General features: G+C 43.3%; 1 pseudogene; it reads right to left on the reverse strand.

Annotated features, from left to right (window-relative positions):
- The window catches only part of LOC123139583 (anaphase-promoting complex subunit 5-like), a 48,638-nt pseudogene that overhangs the window by 15,878 nt on the left and 14,384 nt on the right, over positions 1–18,376 (reverse strand).

Consider the following 18,376-nt stretch of genomic DNA (forward strand, 5'->3'; position numbering starts at 1 on the left):
CTGCCGTTAAAGATGCTGCACATATACTCTAGTTTTCAGTAGGTACTCCTTCCGTCCAGAAATACTTGTCGCTCAAACGGATGTATCTAAACGTATTTCAGTGATAGATACATCTGTTTGAGCAACAAGTATTTCCGGAAGGATGTAGTATAAGTTTATAGTGGGATGAGCTAATTACATGTAGAAAAGAACGCTCACTTTTCAAGAATGTCAGCTTGCTGGTTCAGATATGCCTCTAGTTGCCACCTTGATCTCAGACAAGTTGGATTATCATCTGCTTTGAAAATATTGGTAGAAAGAAAAAGACATAAATACTTAATAAATATAGTTTATACATTAACATCCTGGTAAAACCAAAGTAACTGTCACAAATAGATTGCACATGGTATTGATAAACAAAAAAATTGTTCAAATCAGTCACTTAATCTATTTGGCAACAAAAATAACCAGCATATGCACAAAGCAAAAGATCAATTAACAATAATTACCATTTGGTAATATTTTGAATCGTGATTTGCATAACCTGAGTGGCAAATGGTTTCCCTTCCAGCACATTAATGGCATTAGAAAAAGAAGAAGAATGGCAAAGCCACAAAGGCTGGTATTACTTAATCAAATAATTATATCATGAAAGAATAAGTGTAGTAATTGTGACTCAGCTAGATGACATTATTTAAATGGCACGTTCTTGGAGGAAATCGGTTGAATAATAGCATCTTAAGAGGCAAACATTACATGATTGGAACTCGGGTGCTTATAATAGATATTGTTTCTGACAATAATGTCAATACTAATTCAGGGGTGGATAACTCTTTGCATGATCACATATGAAACATACAAGAAAAGGCTCATGCTAAATTCTAAGCTAGCATTTCTTGCATGTTGTACTTGTTGCATTGTATCTATCTTATTGGTCATAGATGATTTTTAAAATTCTGGTGTGCCATGTGTTCTTTCTTCCTTGGCATCTTCAAATAATTCCAAAGCCCCATCAAAGTTAAATTAAAATTAGGTTAAAGAGTTCAGAGTTCAAGTTTACCTTCATCAAAATTATGGAGTGAGATTGGTGCATGGATTAGAGACGAAGAGCTCTCCCCCATATGGCTCTCAGTGGCATAGCCTTGAGCATATTTGCCAAATACTCCAGAGCTAACACCTATATCTGCATCCATCAGGTCGCTCATTTCTATTTCACTATTGAAGTCCTCATCTTCTGGAAAATCATACGAAGTGTCAGCGGAATTACAGTACGCCACAAGATTTGCCAACAGATGGCAGACACCCTACAAGAATTTTCAACCTAGTCAGTTAATACCCTAAATAAGAAAAGAGAAGGGTATAAATGTAAGCACCAATTCAGGGGGAATCGCTCGATCTACTCATTTCATCACTTACCGGGTCAAGAACAGGAATATTTGGTACATGTTTGAGGTAGATCGGAGGTAAGATACCCCGTCTTAGCAGTACAGAGTCTAGGGTTCTAAGCTAAGCTATGAATTGGGGAAAATATCGACTTGACCAGAGACTTCTCGAGCTATAGGTTATAAGGACAGAGATAGCTCAGCGGCTGTAACTGTAGTAACAGTTACATAATAATGGTTGCGTTTAATCTGGTAGGAGACGCGAGGATTCATCTGAGCCGTTGATCTTCTTGCATCTGGGCCGTTGGTTAACTGAATCTTCTGCTTTTGTCTTCTCTTCAGTAGTACCTTGGTTCTAGTCCGGACAATGCCGCCGCCATGACGAGTGCCTTGTCCTTAAGGCGAAACAGCTTGTGTCCTAGGAGAAAAGCTGCATCTTCCCACATTGCATTATCTGGAGCCAAACTTTCCCATTATACTAGGCACTGACCTACCGGGTTCTTGTTCCTCTGAATGACACGCCTGTCTAGAACTGCCACTGGAATTGTTTTAATGTAGCCCTCCGGAGTGACCAGTGGCACATGCGGAAGTGGAACTGCTTGATGGCCAATATGCTTCTTTAGTTGACTGATGTGGAATACTGGATGTATGTTAGACTGTTAGTTCCTTCAGGGAACAGAAGTTTATAAGAGACCTCTCCAATTCTCTCGATGATCTTGTAGGGCCAATAGAACTTTGATCCGAGTTTCAAAGATCCTCTCAGTCCAAAAGCATTCTGTCTGCAAGGTTGGATTTTCAGATACACATTGTCTCCCACCTGGAAGGCTCTTTCAGTTCTATTTTGGTCAGCAAAATGTTTAATTCTACTTTGAGCATGTTCCAGATTTGCTTTCAGTCTCTGGATCATGTGCTCTCTTTCAGATATTGTGGGTGCTGCTTCAGGGGAGAGAGATGCATCCACTGCAAACACACCAATCTGTGGAGGCTTGTACCCATATAAGGCCTAGAATGGAGTGCATTTCAATGAAGAATGATAACTTGTGTTGTACCAGAGCTCAGCTAGAGGTAGCCACTTGATCCACTTCTTAGGTTCTTGGAAAACCATGCCTCTTAGGTAAGCTTCTAAGCACTGACTTACTCGCTCCATTTTCCCATCTGTTTGTGGGTGAGAGGTTGTACTGAACCAGATCTTCACTCCAAAAGCCGCAAACAATTCTTGATATGGTTTGCTTGTAAAAATGGTGTCCCTGTCAGAAATGATACAGATAGGAAGACCATGTAGCTTCACCACATTATCCATGAGTGCTTCAAAGACAATATGTACTGTAAATGGATGAGCTAGAGGAATGAAATGAGAATATTTGGTGAAAGGATCTATCACCCACCAGTATGACCTCTTTCCCTTGTGATTTTGGCAAAGCAGTGATGAAGTCCATGGTGATGTGAGCCCAAGCCATGTCTGGTACATGTAGTGGTTGTAATAGGCCAGGTGGATGTATGTGTTCCACTTTGTTCAGTTGGCACACATGGCATTGTGACACAAACTGTTCTATATCTTTTCTCATTTTTGGCCAGTAGAACACTCTTTTAAGTCTGTAATATGTAGCTTTAATTCCAGAGTGGCCTCCTAGTGCAGAAGTATGAAATGTCTGTAACAACTGCTGTCTGAAGTTGTTGCTAGCTCCCACATAGATTCTGTTGTTGTACTTAATTAGACCATTTTGAACAGCAAACTTGGGAGCTGATCCTGTATCAATAGGTACTTTCTTAACAGATGTTGGGGAACGTAGCAGAAATTCAAAATTTTCCTACGTGTCACCAAGATCTATCTATGGAGAAACCAGCAACGAGGGGAAGGAGAGTGCATCTACATGTTGGAAATATGCCCTAGAGGCAATAATAAAAGTATTATTATTATATTTCCTTGTTCATGATAATTGTCTTTTATTCATGCTATAACTGTATTATCCGGAAATCGTAATACACGTGTGAATACATAGACCACAATATGTCCCTAGTGAGCCTCTAGTTGACTAGCTCGTTGTGATCAACAGATAGTCATGGTTTCCTGGCTATGGACATTGGATGTCGTTGATAACGGGATCACATCATTAGGAGAATGATGTGATGGACAAGACCCAATCCTAAGACTAGCACAAAAGATCGTGTAGTTCATTTGCTAGAGCTTTGCCAATGTCAAGTATCTCTTCCTTCGACCATGAGAGCGTGTAACTCCTGGATACCGTAGGAGTGCTTTGGGTGTATCAAACGTCACAACGTAACTGGGTGACTATAAAGGTGCACTACAGGTATCTCCGAAAGTATCTATTGTTTTATGCGGATCGAGACTGGGATTTGTCACTCCGTGTAAACGGAGAGGTATCTCTGGGCCCACTCGGTAGGACATCATCATATGCGCAATGTGACCAAGGAGTTGATCACGGGATGATGTGTTACGGAACGAGTAAAGTGACTTGCCGGTAACGAGATTGAACAAGGTATTGGATACCGACGATCGAATCTCGGGCAAGTAACATACCGATAGACAAAGGGAATTGAATACGGGATTGATTAAGTCCTTGACATCATGGTTCATCCGATGAGATCATCGTGGAACATGTGGGAGCCATCATGGGTATCCAGATCCCGCTGTTGGTTATTGACCGGAGAACATCTCGGTCATGTCTACATGTCTCCCGAACCCGTAGGGTCTACACACTTAAGGTTCGATGACGCTAGGGTTATAAAGGAAGTTTGTATGTGGTTACCGAATGTTGTTCGGAGTCCCGGATGAGATCCCGGACGTCACGAGGAGTTCCGGAATGGTCCGGAGGTAAAGATTTATATATGGGAAGTCCTATTTTGGCCACCGGAAAATGTTCGGGATTTTTCGGTATTGTACCGGGAAGGTTTCTAGAAGGTTCTGGAGTGGGGCCCACCTGCATGGGGGGACCCACATGGACGTGGGTAGTGGGGGCAAGGCCCCACACCCCTGGTCAAGGCGCACCAAGATCCCCCCTTAGAAGGAATAAGATCATATCCCGAAGGGATAAGATCAAGATCCCTAAAAGGGGGGATAACAATCGGTGGGGAAGGAAAATAATGAGATTTCTTTCCTCCCACCTTGGCCAACGCCCCCAATGGACTTGGAGGGCAAGAAACCAGCCCCTCCACCCCTATATATAGTGGGGAGGCGCATGGGAGCTAGAGACGAAGTTCTGGTGCAGCCCTCCCCCTCTCACAAGTACTCCTCCTCTCCCGCGGTGCTTGGCGAAGCCCTGCAGGATGCCATGCTCCTCCACCACCATCACGCCGTTGTGCTGCTGCTGGATGGAGTCTTCCTCAACCTCTCCCTCTCTCCTTGCTGGATCAAGGCTTGGGAGACGTCACCGGGCTGTATGTGTGTTGAACGCGGAGGTGCCGTGCGTTCGGCACTTGATCATCGGTGATTTGAATCACGACGAGTACGACTCCATCAACCCCGTTCACTTGAACGCTTCCGCTTAGCGATCTACAAGGGTATGTAGATGCACTCTCCTTTCTACTCGTTGCTGGTCTCTCCATAGATAGATCTTGGTGACACGTAGGAAAATTTTGAATTTCTGCTACGTTCCCCAACAGTGGCATCATGAGCTAGGTCTATTGCGTAGATTCTTTGCACGAGTAGAACACAAAGTAGTTGTGGGCGTTGATGTTGTTCAATATGCTTACCGTTACTAGTCCAATCTTGTTTCGACGGTATTGTGGGATGAAGCGGCCCGGACCGACCTTACACGTACTCTTACGTGAGACAGGTTCCACCGATTGACATGCACTTGGTGCATAAGGTGGCTAGCGGGTGCCAGTCTCTCCCACTTTAGTCGGAACGGATTCGATGAAAAGGGTCCTTATGAAGGGTAAATAGCAATTGGCATATCACGTTGTGGTCTTGCGTAGGTAAGAAACGTTCTTGCTAGAAACCCATAGCAGCCACGTAAAACATGCAACAACAATTAGAGGACGTCTAACTTGTTTTTGCAGGGTATGCTATGTGATGTGATATGGCCAAGAAGAATGTGATGAATGATATGTGATGTATGAGATTGATCATGTTCTTGTAATAGGATTCACGACTTGCATGTCGATGAGTATGACAACCGGCAGGAGCCATAGGAGTTGTCTTTATTTATTGTATGACCTGCGTGTCATTGAAGAACGCCATGTAAACTACTTTACTTTATTGCTAAACGCGTTAGTCATAGAAGTAGAAGTAGTCGTTGGCGTGACAACTTCATGAAGACACGATGATGGAGATCATGATGATGGAGATCATGGTGTCATGCCGGTGACGATGATGATCATGGAGCCCCGAAGATGAAGATCAAAAGGAGCAAAATGATATTGGCCATATCATGTCACTATTTGATTGCATGTGATGTTTATCATGTTTATGCATCTTGTTTGCTTAGGACGACGGTAGTAAATAAGATGATCCCTTACAAAATTTCAAGAAGTGTTCTCCCCTAACTGTGCACCGTTGCTACAGTTCGTCGCTTCTAAGCACCACGTGATGATCGGGTGTGATGGATTCTTACGTTCACATACAACGGGTGTAAGACAGTTTTACACAGCGAAAACACTTAGGGTTAACTTGACGAGCCTAGCATGTGCAGACATGGCCTCGGAACACGGAGACCGAAAGGTCGAGCATGAGTCGTATGGTAGATACGATCAACATGAAGATGTTCACCGATGATGACTAGTCCGTCTCACGTGATGATCGGACACGGCCTAGTTGACTCGGATCATGTGATCACTTAGATGACCAGAGGGATGTCTATCTAAGTGGGAGTTCATAAGATGAACTTAATTATCCTGAACATAGTCAAAAGACCTTTTGCAAATTATGTCGTAAGCTCGCGCTTTAGTTCCACTGTTTAGATATGTTCCTAGAGAAAATATAGTTGAAAGTTGATAGTAGCGATTATGCGATCAGTAGAAAGCTTATGTCCTTAATGCACCGCTCAGTGTGCTGAACCCCAACGTCGTTTGTCGATGTTGCGAACATCGGACATACACGTTTTGATAACTACGTGATAGTTCAATTAAATGGTTTAAGTAGAGGCACCAAAGACGTTTTCGAAACGTCGCGGAACATATGAGATGTTTCGAGGGCTGAAATTGGGATTTCAGGCTCGTGCCCACGTCAAGAGGTATAAGACCTCCGACGATTTTCTTAGCCTGCAAACTAAGGGAGAAAAGCTCAATCGTTGAGCTTGTGCTCAGATTGTCTGAGCACAACAATCACTTGAATCGAGTGGGAGTTGATCCTCCAGATGAGATAGTGATGTTTCCCCAAAGTCATTGCCACCAAGCTGCTAGAGCTTCGTGATTAACTATAACATATCAGGGATAGATATGATGATCCTTGAAATATTCATGATGTTTGACACCGCGAAAGTAGAAATCAAGAAGGAGCATCAATTGTTGATGGTTGGTGAAACCACTAGTTTCAAGAAGGGCAAGGGAACAAAGGGATACTTCATGAAACGGCAATTCAGCTGCTGCTCTAGTGAAGAAACCCAAGGTTGAACCCAAACCCGAGACTAAGTGCTTCTGTAATAAGGGGAACAACCACTGGAGCAGCATTACCCTAGATACTTGGTAGATGAGAAGGCTGGCAAGGTCGATAGAAGTATATTGGATATACATTATGTTAATGTGTACTTTACTAGTACTCCTAGTAGCACCAGGGTATTGGATACCGGTTCGGTTGCTAAGTGTTAGTAACTCGAAATAAAAGCTACAGAATAAACGGAGACTAGCTAAAGGTGAGCTGACGATATATGTTGGAAGTGTTTCCAAGGTTGATATGATCAAGCATCGCACGCTCCCTCTACCACCGAGATTGGTGTTTGCGTTGAGCATATACATGATTGGATTATGTCTATCGCAATACGGTTATTCATTTAAGCAGAATAATGGTTACTCTAGTTTTGAATAATACCTTCAATGGTCTTGCACCTAAAGGAATGGTTTATTGAATCTCGGTCGTAGTGATACACATTTTCATGCCAAAAGATATAAGATAGTAATGATAGTACCACTTACTTGTGGCACTGCCATGTAAGTCATAATGGTATAAAACGCATGAAGAAGCTCCATGTTGATGGATCTTTGGACTCACTCGTTTTTGAAAAGTTTGAGACATGCGAACCATGTCTATTGGTGTATATGCATGAAGAAACTCCATGCAAATGGATCGTTCGGACTCACTTGATTTTGAATCACTTGAGATATGCAAATCATACCACATGGGCAAGATGACTGAAAAGCCTCATTTTCAGTAAGATGGAACAAGATAGCAACTTGTTGGAAGTAACACATTTTGATGTGTGCAGTCGAATGAGTGCTGAGGCATGCAGTGAATATCATTATGTTCTTACTTCACAGATGATTCGAGTAAATGTTGAGTATATTTACTTGATGAAACACAAGTCTGAATTATTGAATGGTTCAAGTAATTTCAGAGTGAAGTAGCAAGATCATTGTGACAAGAGGATAAAATGTCTATGATATGATCATAGAGATGAATATCTGAGTTACGAGTTTTGGCACACAATTAAGACATTGTGGAAATTGTTTCGCAATTAATACCGCCTGGAACACCATAATGTGATGGTGTGTCCGAACATCATAGTTGCACCCTATTGGATATGGTGCGTACCATGATGTCTCTTATCGAATTACCACTATCGTTCATGGGTTAGGCATTAGAGACAACCACATTCACTTTAAATAGGGCACCACGTAATTCCGATGAGATGACACCGTATGAATTATGGTTTAGAGAAACCTAAGTTGTCGTTTCTTAAAAGTTTGGGGCTGCGACGCTTATATGAAAAAGTTTCAGGTTGATAAGCTCGAACCCAAAGCGGATAAAATGCATCTTCATAGGAAACCCAAAACAGTTGGGTATACCTCCTAATTCAGATCCGAAAGCAATATGGATTGTTTCTAGAATCGGGTCCTTTCTCGAGGAAAAGTTTCTCTCGAAAGAATTGAGTGGGAGGATGGTGGAGACTTGATGAGGTTATTGAACCGTCTCTTCAACTAGTGTGTGACAGGGCATAGGGAGTTGTTCCTGTGGCACCTACACCAATTGAAGTGGAAGCTTATGATATTGATCATGAAACTTCGGATCAAGTCACTCCCAAACCTCGTAGGATGACAAGGATGCGTACTACTTCAGAGTGGTACGTAATCCTGTCTTGAAGGTCATGTTGCTAGACAACAATGAACCTACGAGCTATGGAGAAGCGATGGTGGGCACGGATTCCGATAAATGGCTTGAGGCCATAAAATCCGAGAGAGGATCCATGTATGAAAACAAAGTGTAGACTTTGGCAGAACGGCTCGATGGTCGTAAGGCTAATGAGTACAGATGGATTTCAAAAGGAAGACGGACAATGATGGTAAATGTCACCATTAAGAAAGCTCAACTTGTCGTTAAGATGTTTTCCGACAAGTTCAAGGAGTTGACTATGATGAGATTTTCTCACTCGTAGCGATGCTAAGAGTCTGTTGGAATTATATTAGCGATTACTGCATTATTTATGAAATCTTGCAGATAGGATGTCAAAACATTGTTTCCTCGACGATTTTAATGAGGAAAGGTTGTATGTGATACAACCGAAAGGTTTTGTCAATACCGAAAGATGCTAATAAGTATGCAAAGCTCCAGCAATCCTTCTAAGGACTGGAGTGAGCATCTCAGAGTTGGAATGTATGCTTTGATGATGATCAAAATTTTTGGGTTTGTACAAAGTTTATGAGAAACTTGTATTTCCAAAGAAGTGAGTGGGAGCACTATAGAATTTCTGATGAGTATATGTTGTTGACATATTGTTGATCAAAAATGACGTAGAATTTCTGGAAAGCATATAGGGTTATTTTGAAAGTGTTTTTCAATGGAAAGCCTGGATTAAGCTACTTGAACATTGAGCATCAAGATCTATAAGGATAGATCAAAATGCTTAATAATACTTTCAAATGAGCACATACCTTGACATGATCTTGAAGGTGTTCAAGATGGACCAGTCAAAGAAGGAGTTCTTGCCTGAGTTGTAAGGTACGAAGTTAAGACTTAAAGCTCGACCACGGCAGAATAGAGAGAAAGGACGAAGGTCGTCCCCTATGCTTAAGACGTAGGCTCTTCAGTATGCTATGCTGTGTACCGCACCTGAAGTGTGCCTTGCCATGAGTCAGTCAAGGGGTACAAGAGTGATCCAAGAATGGCTCACAGGACAGCGGTCAAAGTTATCCTTAGTAACTAGTGGACTAAGGAATTTTCTCGATTATGGAGGTGGTAAAAGAGTTCGTCATAAAGGTTACGACGATGCAAGCTTGACACCTATCCGGATAGCTCTGAGTAGAGAGACCGGATACATATAATGGAGCAATAATTTAGAATAGCTTCAAGTAGAACAGTTGTTTGGAATAGCTCCAAATAGAGCGTGGTAGCTGCATCTAGGAGATGACATAGAGATTTGTAAAGCACACACGGATCTGAAAGGTTCAGACCCGTTGACTAAAACCTCTCTCACAAGCAACATGATCAAACATAAAACTCATTGAGTGTTAATCACATAGTGATGTGAACTAGACTACTGACTCTAGTAAACTCTTGGGTATTAGTCACATGGCGATGTGACCTGTGAGTGTTAATCACATGGCGATGTGAACTAGATTATTGACTCTAGTGCAAGTGGGAGACTGTTGGAAATATGCCCTAGAGGCAATAATAAAAGTATTATTATTATATTTCCTTGTTCATGATAATTGTCTTTTATTCATGCTATAACTGTATTATCCGGAAATCGTAATACACGTGTGAATACATAGACCACAATATGTCCCTAGTGAGCCTCTAGTTGACTAGCTCGTTGTGATCAACAGATAGTCATGGTTTCCTGGCTATGGACATTGGATGTCGTTGATAACGGGATCACATCATTAGGAGAATGATGTGATGGACAAGACCCAATCCTAAGACTAGCACAAAAGATCGTGTAGTTCATTTGCTAGAGCTTTGACAATGTCAAGTATCTCTTCCTTCGACCATGAGAGCGTTTAACTCCTGGATACCGTAGGAGTGCTTTGGGTGTATCAAACGTCACAACATAACTGGGTGACTATAAAGGTGCACTACAGGTATCTCCGAAAGTATCTATTGTTTTATGCGGATCGAGACTGGGATTTGTCACTCCGTGTAAACGGAGAGGTATCTCTGGGCCCACTCGGTAGGACATCATCATATGCGCAATGTGACCAAGGAGTTGATCACGGGATGATGTGTTACGGAACGAGTAAAGTGACTTGCCGGTAACGAGATTGAACAAGGTATTGGATACCGACGGTCGAATCTCGGGCAAGTAACATACCGATAGACAAAGGGAATTGAATACGGGATTGATTAAGTCCTTGACATCGTGGTTCATCCGATGAGATCATCGTGGAACATGTGGGAGCCATCATGGGTATCCAGATCCCGCTATTGGTTATTGACCGGAGAACGTCTCGGTCATGTCTACATGTCTTCCGAACCCGTAGGGTCTACACACTTAAGGTTCGATGACGCTAGGGTTATAAAGGAAGTTTGTATGTGGTTACCGAATGTTGTTCGGAGTCCCGGATGAGATCCCGGACGTCACGAGGAGTTCCGAAATGGTCCGGAGGTAAAGATTTATATATGGGAAGTCCTATTTTGGCCACCGGAAAATGTTCGGGATTTTTCGGTATTGTACCGGGAAGGTTCTAGAAGGTTCCGGAGTGGGGCCCACCTGCATGGGGGGACCCACATGGACGTGGGTAGTGGGGGAAAGGCCCCACACCCCTGGTCAAGGCGCACCAAGATCCCCCCTTAGAAGGAATAAGATCATATCCCGAAGGGATAAGATCAAGATCCCTAAAAAGGGGGGATAACAATCGGTGGGGAAGAAAATAATGAGATTTCTTTCCTCCCACCTTGGCCAACGCCCCAATGGACTTGGAGGGCAAGAAACCAGCCCCTCCACCCCTATATATAGTGGGGAGGCGCATGGGAGCTAGAGACAAAGTTCTGGTGCAGCCCTCCCCTCTCACAAGTACTCCTCCTCTCCCGCGGTGCTTGGCGAAGCCCTGCAGGATTGCCATGCTCCTCCACCACCACCACGCCGTTGTGCTGCTGCTGGATGGAGTCTTCCTCAACCTCTCCCTCTCTCCTTGCTGGATCAAGGCTTGGGAGACGTCACCGGGCTGTATGTGTGTTGAAGGCGGAGGTGCCGTGCGTTCGGCACTTGATCATCGGTGATTTGAATCACGACGAGTACGACTCCATCAACCCCGTTCACTTGAACGCTTCCGCTTAGCGATCTACAAGGGTATGTAGATGCACTCTCTTTCTACTCGTTGCTGGTCTCTCCATAGATAGATCTTGGTGACACGTAGGAAAATTTTGAATTTCTGCTACGTTCCCCAACACTACATACCCTTGTAGATCGCTAAGCGGAAGCATTCAAGAGAACGGGGTTGAAGGAGTCGTACTCGTTGTGATCCAAATCACCGGAGATCCTAGTGCCGAATGGACGGCACCTCCGCGTTCAACACACGCACAGCCCGATGACGTCTTCCATGCCTTGACCCAGCAAGGAGAGAGGGATAGGTTGAGGAAGACTCCATCCAGCAACAGCACAACGGCGTGGTGGTGATGGAGGAGCGTGGCAATCCTGTAGGGCTTCGCCAAGCACCGCAGGAAAGGAGGAGTACTTGGGAGAGGGGGAGGGCTGCGCCAGGACTTGGGGTGCGGCTGCCCTCCCACCCCCCACATATATATAGGGTCAAGGGAGAGGGGGGCCGGCCCCCTCAGATCCAATCTGAGGAGGGGGCGGCGGCCAAGGGGGGGAGGAGTGCCTCCCAAGTCAAGTGGAGGCCCTTCCCCTTAGGGTTTCCCCTCTCCCATGCGCGTGGGCCTTGGGGGGGCTGGTGCCCCTGGCCCATTAAGGCTAGGGCGTCCCCCTACAGCCCATGCTACTGTATTGGACGTGGTGGAACAATTTCCGGACCTCCGGACCCCTCCGGAATCCTCCGAAACCTTCTGGAAGCTTCCCGGTACAATACCGAAAAAACCCGAACTTTTTCTGGAACCCGAACAACAACTTTCCATATATAAATCTTTACCTCCGGACCATTTTGGAACTCCTCGTGACGTCCGGGATCTCATCCGGTACTCCGAACAACATTTGGTAACCACATACAAACTTCCTTTATAACCCTAGCGTCATCGAACCTTAAGTGTGTAGACCCTACGGGTTCGGGAACCATGCAGACATGACCGAGACGTTCTCCGGTCAATAACCAACAGCGGGATCTGGATACCCATGTTGGCTCCCACATGTTCCACGATGATCTCATCGGATGAACCACGATGTCAAGGACTCATTCGATCCCGTATTCAATTCCCTTTGTCCAGCGGTATTATACTTGCCCGAGATTCGATCGTCGGTATGCCGATACCTTGTTCAATCTCGTTACCGGCAAGTCTCTTTACTCGTTCCGTAACACATCATCCCGTGATCAACCCCTTGGTCACATTGTGCACATTATGATGATGTCCTACCGAGTGGGCCCAGAGATACCTCTCCGTTTACACGGAGTGACAAATCCAGTCTCGATTCGTGCCAACCCAACAGACACTTTCGGAGATACCTGTAGTGCACCTTTATAGCCACCCAGTTACGTTGTGACGTTTGGTACACCCAAAGCATTCCTACGGTATCCGGGAGTTGCACAATCTCATGGTCTAAGGGAAAGCTACTTGACATTAGAAAAGCTTTAGCATACGAACTACACGATCTTTGTGCTAGGCTTAGGATTGGGTCTTGTCCATCACATCATTCTGCTAATGATGTGATCCCGTTATCAACGACATCCAATGTCCATGGTCAGGAAACTGTAACCATCTATTGATCAACGAGCTAGTCAACTAGAGGCTTACTAGGGACATGGTGTTGTCTATGTACCCACACATGTATCTGAGTTTCCTATCAATACAACTATAGCATGGATAATAAACGATTATCATGAACAAGGAAATATAATAATAACTAATTTATTATTGCCTCTAGGGCATATTTCCAACAGTCTCCCACTTGCACTAGAGTCAATAATCTAGTTCACATCGCCATGTGATTAACACTAAGTCACATCCCATGTGACCAACATCCAAAGAGTTTACTAGTGTCACTAAACTAGTTCACATCATCATGTGATTAAGACTCAATGAGTTCTGGGTTTGATCATGTTTTGCTTGTAAGAGAGGTTTTAGTCAACGGGTCTGCAACATTCAGATCCGTATGTACTTCGCAAATCTCTAGGTCATATTGTAAATGCTGCTTCCACGCTCCACTTGGAGCTATTCCAAATGGTTGCTCCACTATACGTATCCGGTTTGCTACTCAGAGTCATTCGGATAGGTGTTAAAGCTTGCATCGACGTAACCCTTTACGTCGAACTCTTTATCACCTCCATAATCGAGAAACATATCCTTATTCCTCTAAGGATAATTTTGACCGCTATCTGGTGATCCACTCCTTGATCACCTTTGTACCTCTTGCCAGATATGTGCAAGGCACACATCAGGTGCGGTACACAGCATAGCATACTATAGAGCCTACGTCTAAAGCATAGGGGACGACCTTCGTCCTTTCTCTCTTTCTGCCATGGTCGAGCTTTAAGTCTTAACTTCATACCTTACAACTCAGGCAAGAACTCCTTCTTTGACTGATCCATCGTGAACACCTTCAAGATCATGTCAAGGTATGTGCTCACTTGAAAGTACCATTAAGTGGTTTTTGATCTATCCTCGTAGATCTTGATGCTCAATGTTCAAGTAGCTTAATCCAGGTTTTCACTTGAAAAACACTTTTCAAATAACCCTATATGCTTTATAGAAAATTCTACATCATTTCTGACCATCAATATGTCAACAAGATATACTCATCAGAAATTCTATAGTGCTCCCACTCACTTCTTTGGAAATACAAGTTTCTCATAAACTTTGTATGAACCCAAAATCTTTGATCATCTCATCAAAGTGTACATTCCAACTCCGAGATGCTTACTCCAGTCCTTAGAAGGATCGCTGGAGCCAGCATACCTTTTAGCATCCTTAGGATCGACAAAACTTTTCTGATTGTATCACATACAACCTTTCCTTACGAAAACTGGTAAGGAAACTCGTCTTGTCATCCATCTGCCAGATTTCATAAATGCAGCTAATGCTAACATGATTCCGACGGACTTAAGCATCGCTACGGATGAGAAAATCTCATCGTAGTCAACTCCTTGAACTTGTGAAAAACTCTTCCCCACAAGTCGAGCTTCATAGACGGTGACATTACCGTCCACGTCTGTCTTCTTCTTAAAGATCCATTTATCTCAATGGCTTGCCGATCATCGGGCAAGTCCACCAAAGTCCATGCTTTGTTCTGATACATGGATCCTATCTCAGATTTCATGGCTTCTAACCATTTGTCGGAATTTGGGCCCACCATCGCTTCTCCATAGCTCGTAGGTTCATTGTTGTCTAGCAACATGACCTTCAAGACAGGATCACCGTACCACTCTGAAGTAGAACACATCCTTGTCACCCTACGAGGTACGGTAGTGACTTGATCCGAAGCTTCATGATCACTATCATAAACTTCCACTTCAATTGATGTAGGTGCCACAAGAACAACTTCCTGTGCCCTGCTACACACTGGTTGAAGTGATGGTTCAATAACCTCATCAAGTCTCCACCATCCTACCACTCAATTCTCGAGACAAACCTTTCCTCGAGAAAGGACCCGATTCAAGAAACAATCCCTATTGCTTTCGGATCTGAATTAGGAGGTATACCCAACTGTTTTGGGTGTCGTATGAAGATGCATTTTATCCGCTTTGGGTTCGAGCTTATCAACCTGAAACTTTTTCACATAAGCGTCGCAGCCCCAAACTTTTAAGAAACGACAACTTAGGTTTCTCCAAACCATAGTTCAAACGGTGTCGTCTCAACGGAATTACGTGGTGCCCTATTAAAGTGAGTGCGGTTGTCTCTAATGCCTAACCCATGAACGATAGTGGTAATTCGATAAGAGACATCATGGTACGCACCATATCCAATAGGGTGCAACTATGATGTTCGGACACACCATCACACTATGGTGTTCCAGGCGGTATTAATTGTGAAACAATTTCCACAATGTCTTAATTGCGTGCCAAAGCTCGTAACTCAGATACTCATCTCTATGATCATATCATAGACATTTTATCCTCTTGTCACAATGATCTTCAACTTCACTCTGAAATTACTTGAACCATTCAATAATTCAGACTTGTGTTTCATCAAGTAAATATACTCAACATCTACTCGAATCATCTGTGAAGTAAGAACATAACGATATTCACTGCATGCCTCAGCACTCATTGGACTGCACACATCAAAATGTGTTACTTCCAACAAGTTGCTTTCTTGTTCCATCTTACTGAAAACGAGGCTTTTCAGTCATCTTGCCCATGTGGTATGATTTGCATATCTCAAGTGATTCAAAATCAAGTGAGTCCAAACGATCCATCTGCATGGAGTTTCTTCATGCGTATACACCAATAGACATGGTTCGCATGTCTCAAACTTTTCAAAAACGAGTGAGTCCAAAGATCCATCAACATGGAGCTTCTTCATGCGTTTTATACCAATATGACTTACATGGCAGTGCCACAAGTAAGTGGTACTATCATTACTATCTTATATCTTTTGGCATGAAAATGTGTATCACTACGATCGAGATTCAATAAACCATTCCTTTAGGTGCAAGACCATTGAAGGTATTATTCAAATAAATAGAGTAACCATTATTCTCCTTAAATGAATAACCGTATTGCGATAGACATAATCCAATCATGTCTATGCTCAACGCAAACACCAAATGACAATTATTCAGGTTTAATACTAATCTTGATGGTAGAGGGAGCGTGCGATGTTTGATCACATCAAACTTGGAAACACTTCCAACACATATCGTCAGCTCACCTTTAGCTAGTCTCCGTTTATTCCGTAGCTCTTTTATTTCGAGTTACTAACACTTAGCAACCGAACCGGTATCTTAATACCCTGGTGCTACTAGGAGTACTAGTAAAGTACACATTAACATAATGTATATCCAATATACTTCTATCGACCTTGCCAGCCTTCTCATCTACCAAGTATCTAGGGTAATTCTGCTCCAGTGGCTGTTCCCCTTATTACAGAAGCACTTAGTCTCGGGTTTGGGTTCAACCTTGGGTTTCTTCACTAGAGCAGCAGCTGATTTGCCGTTTCATGAAGTATCCCTTCTTGCCCTTGCCCTTCTTGAAACTAGTGGTTTCACCAACCATCAACAATTGATGCTCCTTCTTGATTTCTACTTTCGCGGTGTCAAACATCGCGAATACCTCAAGGATCATCATATCTATCCCTGATATGTTATAGTTCATCACGAAGCTCTAGCAGCTTGGTGGCAATGACTTTGGAGAAACATCACTATCTCATCTGGAAGATCAACTCCCACTCGATTCAAGTGATTGTTGCACTCAGACAATCTGAGCACAAGCTCAACGATTGAGCTTTTCTCCCTTAGTTTGCAGGCTAAGAAAATCGTCGGAGGTCTTATACCTCTTGACGTGGGCACGAGCCTGAAATCCCAATTTCAGCCCTCGAAACATCTCATATGTTCCGCGATGTTTCGAAAACGTCTTTGGTGCCTCAACTCTAAACCGTTTAACTGAACTATCACGTAGTTATCAAAACGTGTATGTCCGATGTTCGCAACATCCACAGACGACGTTTGGGGTTCAGCACACTGAGCGGTGCATTAAGGACATAAGCTTTCTACTGATCCGCATAATCGCTACTGTCAACTTTCAACTATATTTTCTCTAGGAACATATCTAAACAGTGGAACTAAAGCGCGAGCTTATGACATAATTTGCAAAGATCTTTTGACTATGTTCAGGATAATTAAGTTCATCTTATGAACTCCCACTCAGATAGACATCCCTCTAGTCATCTAAGTGATTACATGATCCGAGTCAACTAGGCCGTGTCCGATCATCACGTGAGACGGACTAGTCATCATCGGTGAACATCTTCATGTTGATCGTATCTACCATACGACTCATGCTCGACCTTTCGGTCTCTTGTGTTCGAGGCCATGTCTGTACATGCTAGGCTCGTCAAGTCAACCTAAGTGTTTCGCGTGTGTAAATCTGGCTTACACCCGTTGTATGTGAACGTAAGAATCTATCACACCCGATCATCACGTGGTGCTTCGAAACGACGAACTTTCGCAACGGTGCACAGTTAGGGGGAACACTTTCTTGAAATTTTAATGAGGGATCATCTTATTTACTACCGTCGTTCTAAGCAAATAAGATGCATAAACATGATAAACATCACATGCAATCAAATAGTGACATGATATGGCCAATATCATTTTGCTCCTTTTGATCTCCATCTTCGGGGCTCCATGATCATCATCGTCACCGGCATGACACCATGATCTCCATCATCATGATCTCCATCATCGTGTCTCCATGAAGTTGTCTCGCCAACTATTACTTCTACTACTATGGCTACCGGTTAGCAATAAAGTAAAGTAATTACATGGCGTTGTTCAATGACACGCAGGTCATACAATAAATAAAGACAACTCCTATGGCTCCTGCCGGTTGTCATACTCATCGACATGCAAGTCGTGATTCCTATTACAAGAACATGATCAATCTCATACATCACATATCATTCATCACATTCTTCTTGGCCATATCACATCACATAGCATACCCTGCAAAAACAAGTTAGACGTCCTCTAATTGTTGTTTGCATGTTTTACGTGGCTGCTATGGGTTTCTAGCAAGAACGTTTCTTACCTACGCAAAACCACAACGTGATATGCCAATTGCTATTTACCCTTCATAAG

Source organism: Triticum aestivum, chromosome 6B (assembly GCF_018294505.1).
Source record: "Triticum aestivum cultivar Chinese Spring chromosome 6B, IWGSC CS RefSeq v2.1, whole genome shotgun sequence".
NCBI lineage: Eukaryota > Viridiplantae > Streptophyta > Magnoliopsida > Poales > Poaceae > Triticum > Triticum aestivum.